The sequence below is a fragment of the Tachypleus tridentatus genome, chromosome 9 (assembly GCF_004210375.1).
Source record: "Tachypleus tridentatus isolate NWPU-2018 chromosome 9, ASM421037v1, whole genome shotgun sequence".
In the NCBI taxonomy this organism is placed as follows: domain Eukaryota; kingdom Metazoa; phylum Arthropoda; class Merostomata; order Xiphosura; family Limulidae; genus Tachypleus; species Tachypleus tridentatus.
In genome coordinates, this window is record NC_134833.1 from 154225136 (window position 1) to 154240821 (window position 15686).

At 34.2% G+C, this 15686-nt stretch overlaps 1 pseudogene across 1 annotated transcript in view; it reads right to left on the reverse strand.

The window, feature by feature from the left end:
* Positions 1-15686, reverse strand: part of LOC143226705 (alpha-actinin-like) — a 39742-nt pseudogene that overhangs the window by 4848 nt on the left and 19208 nt on the right. The window contains exons 4-16 of the transcript XR_013014715.1: positions 15376-15461; positions 14545-14623; positions 13818-13899; positions 13134-13219; positions 11483-11579; positions 10347-10571; positions 8360-8436; positions 7881-8010; positions 6734-6825; positions 2377-2485; positions 1817-1879; positions 1512-1589; positions 456-614 (exon numbers count right to left, since the gene is read on the reverse strand). The product of XR_013014715.1 is annotated as an alpha-actinin-like (transcript). The remainder of the gene's footprint in view (positions 1-455; positions 615-1511; positions 1590-1816; positions 1880-2376; positions 2486-6733; positions 6826-7880; positions 8011-8359; positions 8437-10346; positions 10572-11482; positions 11580-13133; positions 13220-13817; positions 13900-14544; positions 14624-15375; positions 15462-15686) is intronic.

Genomic DNA, 15686 nt, shown 5'->3' on the forward strand with positions numbered 1-15686 from the left:
GAGCAATGCTTTAAATCTTTCTGAACCTCAAGACTCACTATGGTTTGATGACTTGTTAGTTTAGGACAGTAATAACTGTCCTGACTTGAGGTGACCCATACCTTCATATCAACTTTTGAATTGCTGGACTAGGGTAAGATTGTTATTAGTCGACAGCACCCACTGCTGATTCTTAGGCTACTTTGGGGTTTGACTGTAACTCTTATGATGCACACAAAGCTCCTCAGGTGCAGCCTTAATTTTGTAAAAACAGAACAAAAATGGCAGACCCATGGATCTACAGTTCAGGCAAGCTAACTACTGGGCCACACCCATACAAAAGTAATTTAATAAAATATGAATATTTCTGGTTAATTATAATATTATTTACAAGCAACATGGAACTTTTCAGTTATTTTATTCCATATCAGCATTTCATGCAAGATAAATTGGAAGTTATTTAATTGGTTACTTACGGTTGAAGTGATGGTTGTGTATGGGTTCTCGATGCCACCTGGGATTTGATATTGTGTAGCAATGGTCTGAACCTCCTGTGTCAAGGCAATGATAGCCTTGTGTTCCTTGTCAGCTTCACCGAGTGTTTGTTTAAACTGTTCGTGAGCGTCGATTAAAGCCTACAATTATAAGAAATAAAGTTATCTAAATGGTTCTTACTCTAACATGAGGTAAATAATTCTTTTTAGGCTTAAGAATGATTTAGCTTAAATGACAACTGAAAACGTGTTGGATTAAAAATAATCAGACACAGTTAAAGAAACCAAACAGCCCAAAAACTCTTGAAGGGAGGGGGGCCATCATCCTTGATTACTCAGTAAATATTCCTATAATTCATTCAGTGGTACTTTTAGGGTTTTTTTATTGGGGGAAGAAGCAGAAAAATTACTCCTTTTCTTGTCAGTGAATATCATGATCTGGGTAATTTTAAAAATAGATTATTTCTCATATTGGGGAAGCAGAGCTCTCCAAAGGAGTGGGACTGCCCCCGATTCTCTGGTCATTGGATAAGTTCGAATAGTTTGACAAAATATGATGTTAGTGAAAAAAAGGATAACATTTACAACAAGCTTTCAGTGTTGCATTGATCATGGTTCTTAATAGTATACTATAAGTTAACAGGTTAAAAATGTGTGCTTGTGTGTTAATATTTTAACAATTTTTAACTATAAAGATAAAACACAAAATTTTGTTAAAGCTTCTGTAACATTGTAGTATAATGCAAAAGTGATACATTGAGGAACTCATTTAAGACTAACTTTGATATTTTCCTCAAAATATTTTGATACTTTAATGGTGAACTAACTGATTAAAGTTACAATTGGAAATTTGAACAGTAAAATCTTTATTTATATATGACACTTAGAAGTGAAATAACAGTAAATAAAACTTTACATAATGCAGAAATGGGTTCAAACAGTATCTGAAGCTGAAGAAGAGAGTACCCATCAAACGATGTTAACATTTTGGATTATATTATACAAACTTATGTGACACAAAACAGTTTGAATTTTTACCTGAATTTCCTCCATAGTATGAACAATAAACATGTCCACCAGGTCTTCACGTGCTCCATCCAGCCAGTTGTTAAAGGGCTAGAAGAAAATTTAAAAGTTCAGAAACCTACTCGGTGTGACTGTAGTTCTTAATTACATGTTGCACAGTATTAACACAGATATTTATTCTCAAAGATTTTGTATGTAAACAAGTATGCTTTAACTAACTAAACAGTTTTTTCTTTGAATATTAAATATTTAAATAACTAAATCTTTCCTGTAGGGTCACTTGATAATAATAAAAGTTTATTATAACATTTACTGACCGCTGCTCGTTTAGCAAACTCCAGATGCAAATGATCGATGTTCTCCAACACACGCTCAGCCTCCTACAGGAAACAAACACAATATTAAACTGGAGTGAAAGTAGAATACTTCTAAGCTTTTTCCTATTAATAAATTAATTATTTTAAATCCAATTATAGATTAATCCAAAAAATGTTCTTTAAGAACTTTACAGATAAAAGGTACAAGTGCAAAATTTGCTTCAACAAAGATTTTGAAAACAGTTTTATAAACAATTCCCATTTTAAAATTTTTGTGATATCCAAATATAACAACTTAGTTTGTTGATGCACACTTCAATACTTGTAATAGATGTTACCAACAGTATACACAACATCCTTCATTATTTTCACGTGTACAAGTACTAAACAGTTTGATTTATTCACAGTTATTTCAATATGTATATCAAATCAATGCTTACAACAATATAGTAAATAATTATGTTACTTTCAATTTTGCACATGTGCTACACCTAACTGAAGAAATTTTTAAAAACTACACAGAATGTTTTAAATTCAGAAATAGACATGTCAGAAACCACCTCTAGTGCAGTGCGACGTTTCTGGGTCAGAGTTCCGAGTCTATCCCACTGATCACATATTCTCTGGCAGCGAGAGTTAATGTTAGCTACATCATGGTAGTTCAGAGCACTGCAAGTCAAGATGAGGATTTTTAATTAATAACGTTATATATACAGACACCAATAAACATTAAGTACTTTACACACACATACATCAGTGTTTAACTAGGCCTAAAGGGGCCTGGAGTAAAACCTTTCTATCCCACTGATCACATATTCTCTGGCAGCGAGAGTTAATGTTAGCTACATCATGGTAGTTCAGAGCACTGCAAGTCAAGATGAGGATTTTTAATTAATAACGTTATATATACAGACACCAATAAACATTAAGTACTTTACACACACATACATCAGTGTTTAACTAGGCCTAAAGGGGCCTGGAGTAAAACCTTTCTATCCCACTGATCACATATTCTCTGGCAGCGAGAGTTAATGTTAGCTACATCATGGTAGTTCAGAGCACTGCAAGTCAAGATGAGAATTTTAATTAATAACGTTATATATACAGACACCAATAAACATTAAGTACTTTACACACACATACATCAGTGTTTAACTAGGCCTAAAGGGGCCTGGAGTAAAACCTTTCTATCCCACTGATCACATATTCTCTGGCAGCGAGAGTTAATGTTAGCTACATCATGGTAGTTCAGAGCACTGCAAGTCAAGATGAGGATTTTAATTAATAACATTATATATACAGACACCAATAAACATTAAGTACTTTACACACACACATACATCAGTGTTTAACTAGGCCTAAAGGGGCCTGGAGTAAAACCTTTCTATCCCACTGATCACATATTCTCTGGCAGCGAGAGTTAATGTTAGCTACATCATGGTAGTTCAGAGCACTGCAAGTCAAGATGAGGATTTTAATTAATAACGTTATATATACAGACACCAATAAACATTAAGTACTTTACACACACATACATCAGTGTTTAACTAGGCCTAAAGGGGCCTGGAGTAAAACCTTTCTATCCCACTGATCACATATTCTCTGGCAGCGAGAGTTAATGTTAGCTACATCATGGTAGTTCAGAGCACTGCAAGTCAAGATGAGGATTTTAATTAATAACGTTATATATACAGACACCAATAAACATTAAGTACTTTACACACACATACATCAGTGTTTAACTAGGCCTAAAGGGGCCTGGAGTAAAACCTTTCTATCCCACTGATCACATATTCTCTGGCAGCGAGAGTTAATGTTAGCTACATCATGGTAGTTCAGAGCACTGCAAGTCAAGATGAGGATTTTAATTAATAACATTATATATACAGACACCAATAAACATTAAGTACTTTACACACACATACATCAGTGTTTAACTAGGCCTAAAGGGGCCTGGAGTAAAACCTTTCTATCCCACTGATCACATATTCTCTAGCAGCGAGAGTTAATGTTAGCTACATCATGGTAGTTCAGAGCACTGCAAGTCAAGATGAGGATTTTTAATTAATAGCGTTATATATACAGACACCAATAAACATTAAGTACTTTACACACACATACATCAGTGTTTAACTAGGCCTAAAGGGGCCTGGAGTAAAACCTTTCTATCCCACTGATCACATATTCTCTGGCAGCGAGAGTTAATGTTAGCTACATCATGGTAGTTCAGAGCACTGCAAGTCAAGATGAGGATTTTAATTAATGACATTATATATACAGACACCAATAAACATTAAGTACTTTACACACATACATCAGTGTTTAACTAGGCCTAAAGGGGCCTGGAGTAAAACCTTTCTATCCCACTGATCACATATTCTCTGGCAGCGAGAGTTAATGTTAGCTACATCATGGTAGTTCAGAGCACTGCAAGTCAAGATGAGGATTTTTAATTAATAACATTATATATACAGACACCAATAAACATTAAGTACTTTACACACACATACATCAGTGTTTAACTAGGCCTAAAGGGGCCTGGAGTAAAACCTTTCTATCCCACTGATCACATATTCTCTGGCAGCAGAGTTAATGTTAGCTACATCATGGTAGTTCAGAGCACTGCAAGTCAAGATGAGGATTTTAATTAATAACGTTATATATACAGACACCAATAAACATTAAGTACTTTACACACACATACATCAGTGTTTAACTAGGCCTAAAGGGGCCTGGAGTAAAACCTTTCTATCCCACTGATCACATATTCTCTGGCAGCGAGTTAATGTTAGCTACATCATGGTAGTTCAGAGCACTGCAAGTCAAGATGAGGATTTTAATTAATGACATTATATATACAGACACCAATAAACATTAAGTACTTTACACACACATACATCAGTGTTTAACTAGGCCTAAAGGGGCCTGGGTAAAACCTTTCTATCCCACTGATCACATATTCTCTGGCAGCGAGAGTTAATGTTAGCTACATCATGGTAGTTCAGAGCACTGCAAGTCAAGATGAGGATTTTTAATTAATGACATTATATATACAGACACCAATAAACATTAAGTACTTTACACACACATACATCAGTGTTTAACTAGGCCTAAAGGGGCCTGGAGTAAAACCTTTCTATCCCACTGATCACATATTCTCTGGCAGCGAGAGTTAATGTTAGCTACATCATGGTAGTTCAGAGCACTGCAAGTCAAGATGAGGATTTTAATTAATAACATTATATATACAGACACCAATAAACATTAAGTACTTTACACACACATACATCAGTGTTTAACTAGGCCTAAAGGGGCCTGGAGTAAAATCTTTCTATCCCACTGATCACATATTCTCTGGCAGCGAGAGTTAATGTTAGCTACATCATGGTAGTTCAGAGCACTGCAAGTCAAGATGAGGATTTTTAATTAATAACATTATATATACAGACACCAATAAACATTAAGTACTTTACACACACATACATCAGTGTTTAACTAGGCCTAAAGGGGCCTGGAGTAAAACCTTTCTATCCCACTGATCACATATTCTCTGGCAGCGAGAGTTAATGTTAGCTACATCATGGTAGTTCAGAGCACTGCAAGTCAAGATGAGGATTTTTAATTAATGACATTATATATACAGACACCAATAAACATTAAGTACTTTACACACACATACATCAGTGTTTAACTAGGCCTAAAGGGGCCTGGAGTAAAACCTTTCTATCCCACTGATCACATATTCTCTGGCAGCGAGAGTTAATGTTAGCTACATCATGGTAGTTCAGAGCACTGCAAGTCAAGATGAGGATTTTTAATTAATGACATTATATATACAGACACCAATAAACATTAAGTACTTTTACACACATACATCAGTGTTTAACTAGGCCTAAAGGGGCCTGGAGTAAAACCTTTCTATCCCACTGATCACATATTCTCTGGCAGCGAGAGTTAATGTTAGCTACATCATGGTAGTTCAGAGCACTGCAAGTCAAGATGAGGATTTTTAATTAATAACGTTATATATACAGACACCAATAAACATTAAGTACTTTACACACACATACATCAGTGTTTAACTAGGCCTAAAGGGGCCTGGAGTAAAACCTTTCTATCCCACTGATCACATATTCTCTGGCAGCGAGAGTTAATGTTAGCTACATCATGGTAGTTCAGAGCACTGCAAGTCAAGATGAGGATTTTTAATTAATAACGTTATATATACAGACACCAATAAGCATTAAGTACTTTACACACACACATACATCAGTGTTTAACTAGGCCTAAAGGGGCCTGGAGTAAAACCTTTGCTGCCTCCTGCTCCATTTAAACTGTTCTTCAGAATACTTCTTTGTTAATTCCAATATTTAGATACAAATCTTAAGATCCACTAACAGACAGACAAATGCACTGTCCATACTCTGCTATATATTACATTACATACAGAGACATACACCACAAACATTATGTACATAAATACAACCACCCTAAGGAGAAAAATTCAGTAGTCCCATGCTTCCAAAATAATTTGGTTGTGCTGTGTTTTAAGACAATTACAGAAATTTGACAAAACCACTCATACAGTCAGTCAACTGAATAAAGCTTCTGTGTGCTATATTCTGAAGATAACAGGGTGAGAGGTCACAACTTTAATACTTGGAAAGTGATAGGTCAGGTTCCAGTTCAGATAGATTTGTTGTTGTTGTTTTTTTTTAACAGAGTGACTGATTTATACAATTAGTTTATTAAATAGTAAAGGGTTGGTATAAACTGTTTACTTTTGTCATACATGAATAGGCAAGGACAGCCTCGAAGGACCAAATGAAAAAAACATCACCATGTTAACATTATACCATTATATACCTTCTTCAGAAATATCACATGGATAGAACCCATTAACAAGTTGAGACTTACTTCAGTTCCTGAGCAATAGCAGCTATCTGTTCCACACGATCTTGGTGAGCAGCCAAATCACTTTCAAATGCTTCATGCTTTTTCTTGAGGGCCTGAAAATTTGAAAACACATGAGACCTAAGTTTGGAATCGCACTTGCATCATAGTATGTTTGGGAACTTTAATGGACTGCAACTGCCTGTTGAAAGGAAAGTAGACAATGTTTCAGTGTCTATACTGAGGCCTGAAAAAGGCCTTGATATAGAAACGATATTTAATTTCTTTTTCTTTTTTTTCTTTTTAAACAGGCTGTTACAGTTTGTTAATATTCTAAAACCCACCATATGTACTCTGCCTAAAGTTTCATATCATAGTATACCCATTATTTAGTCACTATGGTCACACCTACAGGGTTGTTGTAATGCAAATGTAATTTATTTAACCATGTTACAAATGGTAATTAGTAGGCCTACTTGTTTACATGCTTTAATGCCACTTCTGGGGAATCCTTGTAAAAGTGTCTTTATGAAATACCTGGCTTCTCTAAGGGTTTGGGTGAAAAATTTACCTAAGTGCAAATCTTGGGGCTGACAAGATTCCTTTTGTACTACTTAGAAGTTGGCGAGTCCAGCAGTTCAGGAGAAGATACATGACACATTATACACAAACAGACACTGAGTTTCATGTTGTTATGTTATAAGCAAACCCGTTTTAGCCGATATAGCCCACAGTTATGTGACCACTATAATGCAAATTTAATGTTTTCCAAGTCACAAACAGTAATTAGTAGGCCTACTTATGTGCCCTAATATAAATCAATGCCAAATTTGGGATCCACTTTCAAGGAATCCCCCTAAAAGCTTATTCAGAAAATCCCTAGGTTCCCTAAGGGGTGAGTTATAAACTTTACCTTTGTTGAAACCTCAAGACCAAGACAATTCGTTTGGTACCACTTAGAAGTCAGTACAACCAGTAGTTTAGGAGGAATTATGTGAATGTTGTTATATTAATATGTTTTGGCTGGCAAATAAAAATGATATGAATACAAATACGTGTAAATCTGGCACTTTTGTTTTTACTGAATATAAAATATATTAACAAAATAAAATATAGTCAGAAAAATTTCACAAAAACTTTGACTTTTATACGTGGCAAACTGAGTTCATACCTTAAGTTCATAGAGCTTGCACTTCCTAAAGTCTTGACTTTGCAGCATTTCCTCTTTTCCCTTTGTCCAATCTTCATGGATATCAGCTTTGTGTTTGAACTTCTGGGCAAGATGGTCGAGACGTTCCAGCCTGAGGAAATACAACATCATGATTGACTTTACTTTAATCCTATTACAGAATATCTATCTCTTTTTCTTAAGAAATCACAAGAAGTTTTTTGTTTCCTTGTTGCTAACAGAACAAAACAAAGACCACAGTGTGAGTAAATTAACATTTCAAAATGTGGAACAAATATTACTGTCTCCACCTACAAATAATACCAGGCAAAGAATTATTTCAGTTAAATCAAAACGTTCTTTTTGGAAGTTATATAAAATTAATTTCAGTGTGCCAACTGAAAGTGCTATGTAATCAGTTGGAGAGTGTTTAATCTTGTTTTTGTCTTAACAGTGCATTGTATAAACAAAACAGGATTAACCTCATCATTTCAGAAAGCAGCCATTCTTCAAAGCCTTTTTCAGCAGTCTCCAGTCCTTTCCATGCGTTGGCAATGTCCTAATGATCATAAGAAAAGGTTGTTAGTTAACAGATATTTCAAAAGGAGTTACCACATGAATTACATATGAAAAGGGAAAACAACAACAAAAGAATTTGTTTATCCTTTTAGGGTTTTTTTGTAGTGCAACATTATATAATTGATTATCTCCATTCCATCCACTATGGGAAATCAAACTCTGAATATTAGCATTGAAAGTCCATGAATTTACAGCTGACCCACTGGAAAACAACACAAAAAACTGTTAAGAAAGAAAGTACAAACAAATATTTATTCACAATTTTACTTAATGAAAAGGAATATTTATATTATTGTCTTAATTAGAAGGTTTTCGTTTTCTCTGTTAAAAAAAACAACTGATTTTACATTTCATGTATCCAGATTTGTAAACCTTTTCACAAGCAAACTTTCTTAATACTTCAGCTTAAAACCACTTATAATGTTTCCAATATCACTTTTGTTACTGACCCTCCCGGAGACCATCTGCCCTCCTCAATATTACTGACTGTCACAGACACCACCTGCTCTCCTCAATATTACTTTTATGTTACTGACCCTCAAGGAGACAATCTGCCCTCCTCAATGTTACTGACCCTCACGGAGACCATCTGCCCTCCTCAATATTACTGATCCTCATGAAAACCATCTGCCCTCCTCAATATTACCGACCCTTACGGAGACCATCTGCACTCATCAATATTACTGACCCTCATGGAGACCATCTGTCCTTCTCAATGTTACTGACCCTTAAGGAGACCATCTGCCTTCCTCAATGTTACTGACCCTTACGGAGACCATCTGCTCTCCTCAATATTACTTTTATGTTACTGACCCTTAAGGAGACCATCTGCCCTCCTCAATATTACCGACCCTTCACGGAGACCATCTGCCCTCATCAATATTACTGACCCTCATGGAGACCATCTGTCCTTCTCAATGTTACTGACCCTTAAGGAGACCATCTGCCTTCCTCAATGTTACTGACCCTTACGGAACCATCTGCTCTCCTCAATATTACTTTTATGTTACTGACCCTTAAGGAGACCATCTGCCCTCCTCAATATTACTTTTATGTTACTGACCCTTAAGGAGACCATCTGCCCTCCTCAATATTACCGACCCCCACGGAGACCATCTGTTCTCCTCAATATTACTTTTATGTTACTGACCCTCAAGGAGACCATCTGCCCTCCTTAATGTTACTTTCATGTTACTGACCCTCACAGAGACCATCTGTCCTCTGCAATATTACTTTTATGTTACTGACCCTCAAGGAGACCATCTGTCCTCCTCAATGTTACTTTTATGTTACTGACTTTACCGGAGACCATCTGCCCTCCTCAATATTACTGACCCTCACTGAAACCACGTGCCCTCCTCAATATTACCGACCCTTACAGAGACCATCTGCCCTCATCAATATTACTGACCCTCATGGGGACCACATGTCCTTCTCAATGTTACTGACCCTTAAGGAGACCATCTGCTTTCCTCAATATTACTGACTGTCACAGACACCACCTGCTCTCCTCAATATTACTTTTATGTTACTGACCCTCAAGGAGACAATCTGCCCTCCTCAATGTTACTGACCCTCACGGAGACCATCTGCCCTCCTCAATATTACTGATCCTCATGGAAACCATCTGCCCTCCTCAATATTACTGATCCTCATGGAGACCATCTGTCCCCCTCAATGTTACTGACCCTCATAAACCATCTGTCCTCCTCAATATTACTTTTATGTTATTGACCCTCACGGAAACCATCTGTCCTCCTCAATGTTACTTTGATGTTACTGACCCTCACAGAAACCATCTGTCCTTCTCAATATTACTTTTATGTTATTGACCCTTACAGAAACCATCTGTCCTCCTCAAAATTACTCTTTTTTCTTACTGAGCCTTACCGAGACCATCTTTCCTTCTGATGGCAAGTATGCAGGCGGTTGCTGAGTCGAAGCTTAGTCTGAAGCGTGTTGAAACTGGTTTCTAGCTTAGCCTTCTGCTCTACGAGGAGGTTTGTGTGACCTTCTGTAGGTGCGGAATTCATTCAGTTTTTCAGTACTCCATTCAATGTGTTATCTGTGGTTCTGTTTTCCAACCAGGGGTAGTTCGTCGAATCCACCGAGAAGCTACAATAAGTAAACACAGAATGTAAAATAAAGATAAAACTGTTGTGTTTGCAGACACATTATCTTGACCAAGAAAAGATAACTATTCACTTGTCAGCATATGGGATAAATAGAAATATATGTTTTAATTTAGTGATGAGTGACAACTAAATGTTCAATTTCAGTAATTATCACAAAATTTAAATTTTAAATACTGAAGATTGGCAGATACTGGATTAACTTGATTTATTTAACAGCCTTTTATATTTCAAAGTATTTTATATGCTAAAGATGTATGAGGTATATACAGAGAACAATTTTATGAAACACCAGCGTAATACTTAAACTGTTACTGTAAAGACTTACAGAAACAAATTTAATTCGGTATTTGAATCGCACAGGCAGATAACTAATTGTTCTATATAAAATATTCCAGATACATGCTACCCTTAGACCTATGCCCTCGTGTGTTCTAGAATTTGCATTTTGGACTATTTCACAATATAAATATCATTTCAGTTGGAAAGGGTTGTGATATAACTTCCAGTCGTAAGTAAGACTACTGTGATATTGCAATGTATCACTCACGTAGTCGACACTTACACCTCAACGAAAGCCACTCCATTACCAAATGCAGATTATTATTATGAAATATGGCTAACTATGTTGTATTGGTTTATGGATTATGTTTAGAGAGTATTATTAAGAAACATAATAATTTCTGATCTGTACTTTTACTTTCAGTTGGTTGTACAACAAGATTAGACAACAGTATTATATTTCAGGTATAAAATATAAAGTAGCACTGATTATAGCTTGTTTTCTATTACTTTAAAAAAGTCATAAAGATGACAGCAATTGGTTTCTTATTTCCAAAATGACGTACACAGCTATGTTTCCATTGCTGCACAAAGGATAACAGTTCTGTCAACTTACATCACTAGCAAGACGTTCATACTCTTCCATGAGACGTTCATTCTCTTGGTTGACTTTCAGTACTTTACAGATGCGGTTTGCAGCTGTTTCGGCCTGATTAAAACCAAAGTAACAGGTACATGTGCTGAATATTACATACATTAAACTCAAAATAACAGAAAAAATAAACAGAAACCTACTGGTGAGTGAAAACATTGGTGGTGCACGTTTTAAACATACAAAAACTATACGTATGGACTTGCAGGTAAATTATCATAAAATGAAATTTTTAATAATGTTTTTAAACATGTTGAATTATTATATTTTCTAAAGTGTAATAACTTTCATAAACAAACTGTTATTGCAATATTTAATAATTTAACAAGATTTATGGGAAACCTTTGTTATAATGTAAATGTGAACACTGAAAAATTCTTCTATATTGAGTATCAATCATTACATCTAACTATTTATCTATCTATCTATATATATACATATATATTACCTGTGTAGTTCATTCACATGGTTATGAAACTGATTATTGTTCTCACCCTTTCTCATCACAAGGAAGTATGTTAGACACAACCGAAGAGTGTATGGAAATCAAAACATCTCCCAATTTCATCTGCAATGCAAGCATGCTGTTAGTAGCATCTTCTTAAAAGCAAAGGTGACAAACAATAACAAAATGTTCACTCAAGGGTCTAAAAATTTACTAACGTCTCTCTGCTGGTGTCTGTATCTCTGACAAACAATAACAAAATGTTCACTCAAGGGTCTAAAATAAAAATTCATTAACGTCTCTCTGCTGGTGTCTGTATCTCTGACAAACAATAACAAAATGTTCACTCAAGGGTCTAAAAATTCACTAATGTCTCTCTGCTGGTGTCTGTAAGTTTGTCAGTCAATAACAGTATGTTCTTTCAATGGTCTAAGAAATTCACTATTGTATCTCTGCTGTTGTTTGTAAGTTTGTCAGTTAATAACAGTATGTTCATTAAAGGACCTAGAAAATGACAATATCTGCTGGTGTCAGTAAGTTTACTAATGGAAAGATGTCAGATGAGTGCCATTGATTTTATGTATTTGAGGTAGACAAGCTAATTATTCTTACGAAGCTGTTTTAATAAGTCTGATCTAACCTTACTCATTTAATGTTAAATAGGGGTTCCTTAGATTGTGGTTAACTCTGCATGCAGAATTAAATGTACCCACAACTAATTTATGTGTGGTAATAATTAAACTTACCTTTATACACATTTATGCTTCACTTTGGGGTTTTACTGCATTACTTCTCTTTAGTATCTTTAACTACCAATTGTCTACATTTTGTTAACCATAGACAAAAGTTTTAATTAACACATGAAAAGCATACATACAACTTATGATAAAGTGAGAACATGCTGCGCATTTTGTCTGTGAAGTATTACAGAAGTTCTACCGTTTTTTATCTGAACCAAACTGTATACAGTTCTTACATATCGAGCAAAAGGATTATTTAAAGTACCCATACGGCATTCCATTAACATATATGATATCTACTGGATTTCTGGAAGGTGTTAGAGTGGCACAAGTAATACACAATTATTAAGATAAGTACAATACTGTTGAACTCTTTAGAAAGTGTAGGAGTAACATAAAACACAGTAATTAACATGTGTACAATACCTGTTGAGCTCCTTGGAAAGCATGGTAATAACAGGAGACATATGTCATCACAGCCCTTTCATCAGGTTTAGGTGTATTCACCATATCTAGAAAACATGCCCAGTATTTTGTATGTATATATAAATATCATACTTATGGTTAGTTTTTGCATCTGTACATAAAAGTTTGTTTTATATAGATTTGGAAAAACTGTGTTTAATTTGAAAAACAATATTCAACATTAAGGTACGTTAAGTTCAAGCACTTCTATATATAAAAAATTAAAGTTATGTTTTTGTGACTGCACAACCAATCGAGAGTGAGTATCGAATGTTACAGAAAGTCGTGTTAAGGGCTATAGAAGGATAGTGTATCACAATTACTCCATATGTAGAAAGTAAACTTAGAATATTGTTTCACAAAAAAAACAACAACAAAAAAACGTTTTGATTCATTTCTAATGTCAGGAAATTCTATTAATTAAATTCAAATAATAACCATCATGAGACCTTGATCAAAGGACACACTATTCTTCAATGTTTTTAATCTGTAACCATGCTAATATGCAAGATTACTTAGGTTCAAAGTGTAGTCATGGTAATATGAAACATGATAATTATCTTCTCATGTTTTCACCAATCTATAACCATAGTAGAGAAAAACTTATCTTTTGATCAAACCATGGTGATGTAACAATACTCTTACCTTCAGCATCCAACATTCTTGGGATGTTCAGATATTTCTCAGCAATATCAAATGCCAAATTCAAGTTCTCAATGGGGTTGTCCTATGAACAGGAAAGTTTGAATATTTAATGAAACAAAAAATAATAAAATATTTGTTTCAGAACTATTTCCACCTAAGCAGTACACAACTCAATAGATATTTGATTCAAAGGCATTTTAAAACTAAAAAAAATATGTTGGAATTGATGGTTAAAAAAAGACAAAATACAATGAATTTATATTTACAGAGCACTGTTTTGTTTTAAACATTCATGCCAAGTCAATAACAAAAATAGCAAAGCAAAATAAATAGTAATTCTAAATAAAATTAACAAAGTAACACAAGTTTCTCATTAAGACCTGTTTTTTTTTAGATTTTAAAACATCAGTTGAAAATATAGTGGTTTTCTGGTTTTGTTTCATGAAAGCAAATTTCATTAATGCAAAAATATTTTATGGACATCAGTTGCCACTGTGGTTAGTAACCTGAATGGATGGCACACAGTCCTTTCAGCAAGAATACCAAGGGTTAAATCCTGGCTCCTACCACCACTGAAGAATGACAGTTTTGTCAATTTTAATGTATAATTTAAGAAATATCTGCATTATATTAGAAAAATAACTTTCAGAATTATTAAGTACAGTTTTTGATCTTCATAGCTTTAGAAAACAAAAATTACAATACATAAACTTTTATAACTAAATACCTTAGATAGCTTTCCATAATCTAGTAGATCTGGTCGATGACGGTGAATTAGAGCACAGAAGGCTAACCCATCCTTCCAGCTAAATTCAACCAGTAAATAAGACAAACAATTTGTAAGATATCATATTTTATCAATCAAAACTTGATAGAAGAGTTTATAAAAAACCATGTATGTTTTATTCATTAATATTTCAAAACGTAATACTGGTGATTACAAAACGTGTTTTAACCAATCAACTAATCAGCAGATAATACTGATTATTACAGAATAAAGTGGACATGACTAATCAACCAATCAGAGACCTTTGTACATTATAGCTCTGCAGAAAAATTTATATTTGAATATTTCAAAAATATTCTTCTCGATCTCTAAAATTTTCACAAAGAGGTGATCAAAATCTTTTTTTTTTGTTCTCAAAATCAAATACTTATTCAAGAGTCATATGTTTTTTATGACTCTTTAAATGTACCTTCTGTTAGCATTCTTAATTATGTATGTAACAAATGTTTTTATAATAATTTAAAAATACCACTGTATGGAATGTAATTACACTTGTGAAACAAAATAGTAAAGTATCACAGATTTATTTTTTTACATAGTTAAGTATCAAAATGAAAACATTGAGTCCAAATCATATTAAAAAAAAATTATGAAAGTTTTACAAGACTTTGGTTTCATTTTTGAGAAACTGTCAAATTATGAAACTACTACTAATAATAAAATATAAAGCATATAAACAATATTAACTTAGCAGAACTCTAAGAACTTTTATAATATAGATCACATTAGAGGATTATCAAACTCGTTCACCAAAATGAAATTTTTTCATACCTGAGATGGAAATTTTGAACATTAACATTTTGTATGGAGCAGTTTTCGTTGACACCAGAGAAGTAAGCCTTCTTTAGCAGTCATCTCTGAAGAAATACAAACATATAAAGAATTACATCAATTTCTCCTTAAGAGTCATCTCTTCACACAAAGAAGATGAATATGTTATATGCGTGAAGATGAATGTGATATTAAAATTCTTCCTCAAACTTTCATTATATCATTACTGTCCATTACTGATAATAACTTAATAGCACAGTTTTATTTGCAAAAGTTCCGTCTTAGAGCTGTCATGCCCAAAGCACTGTACT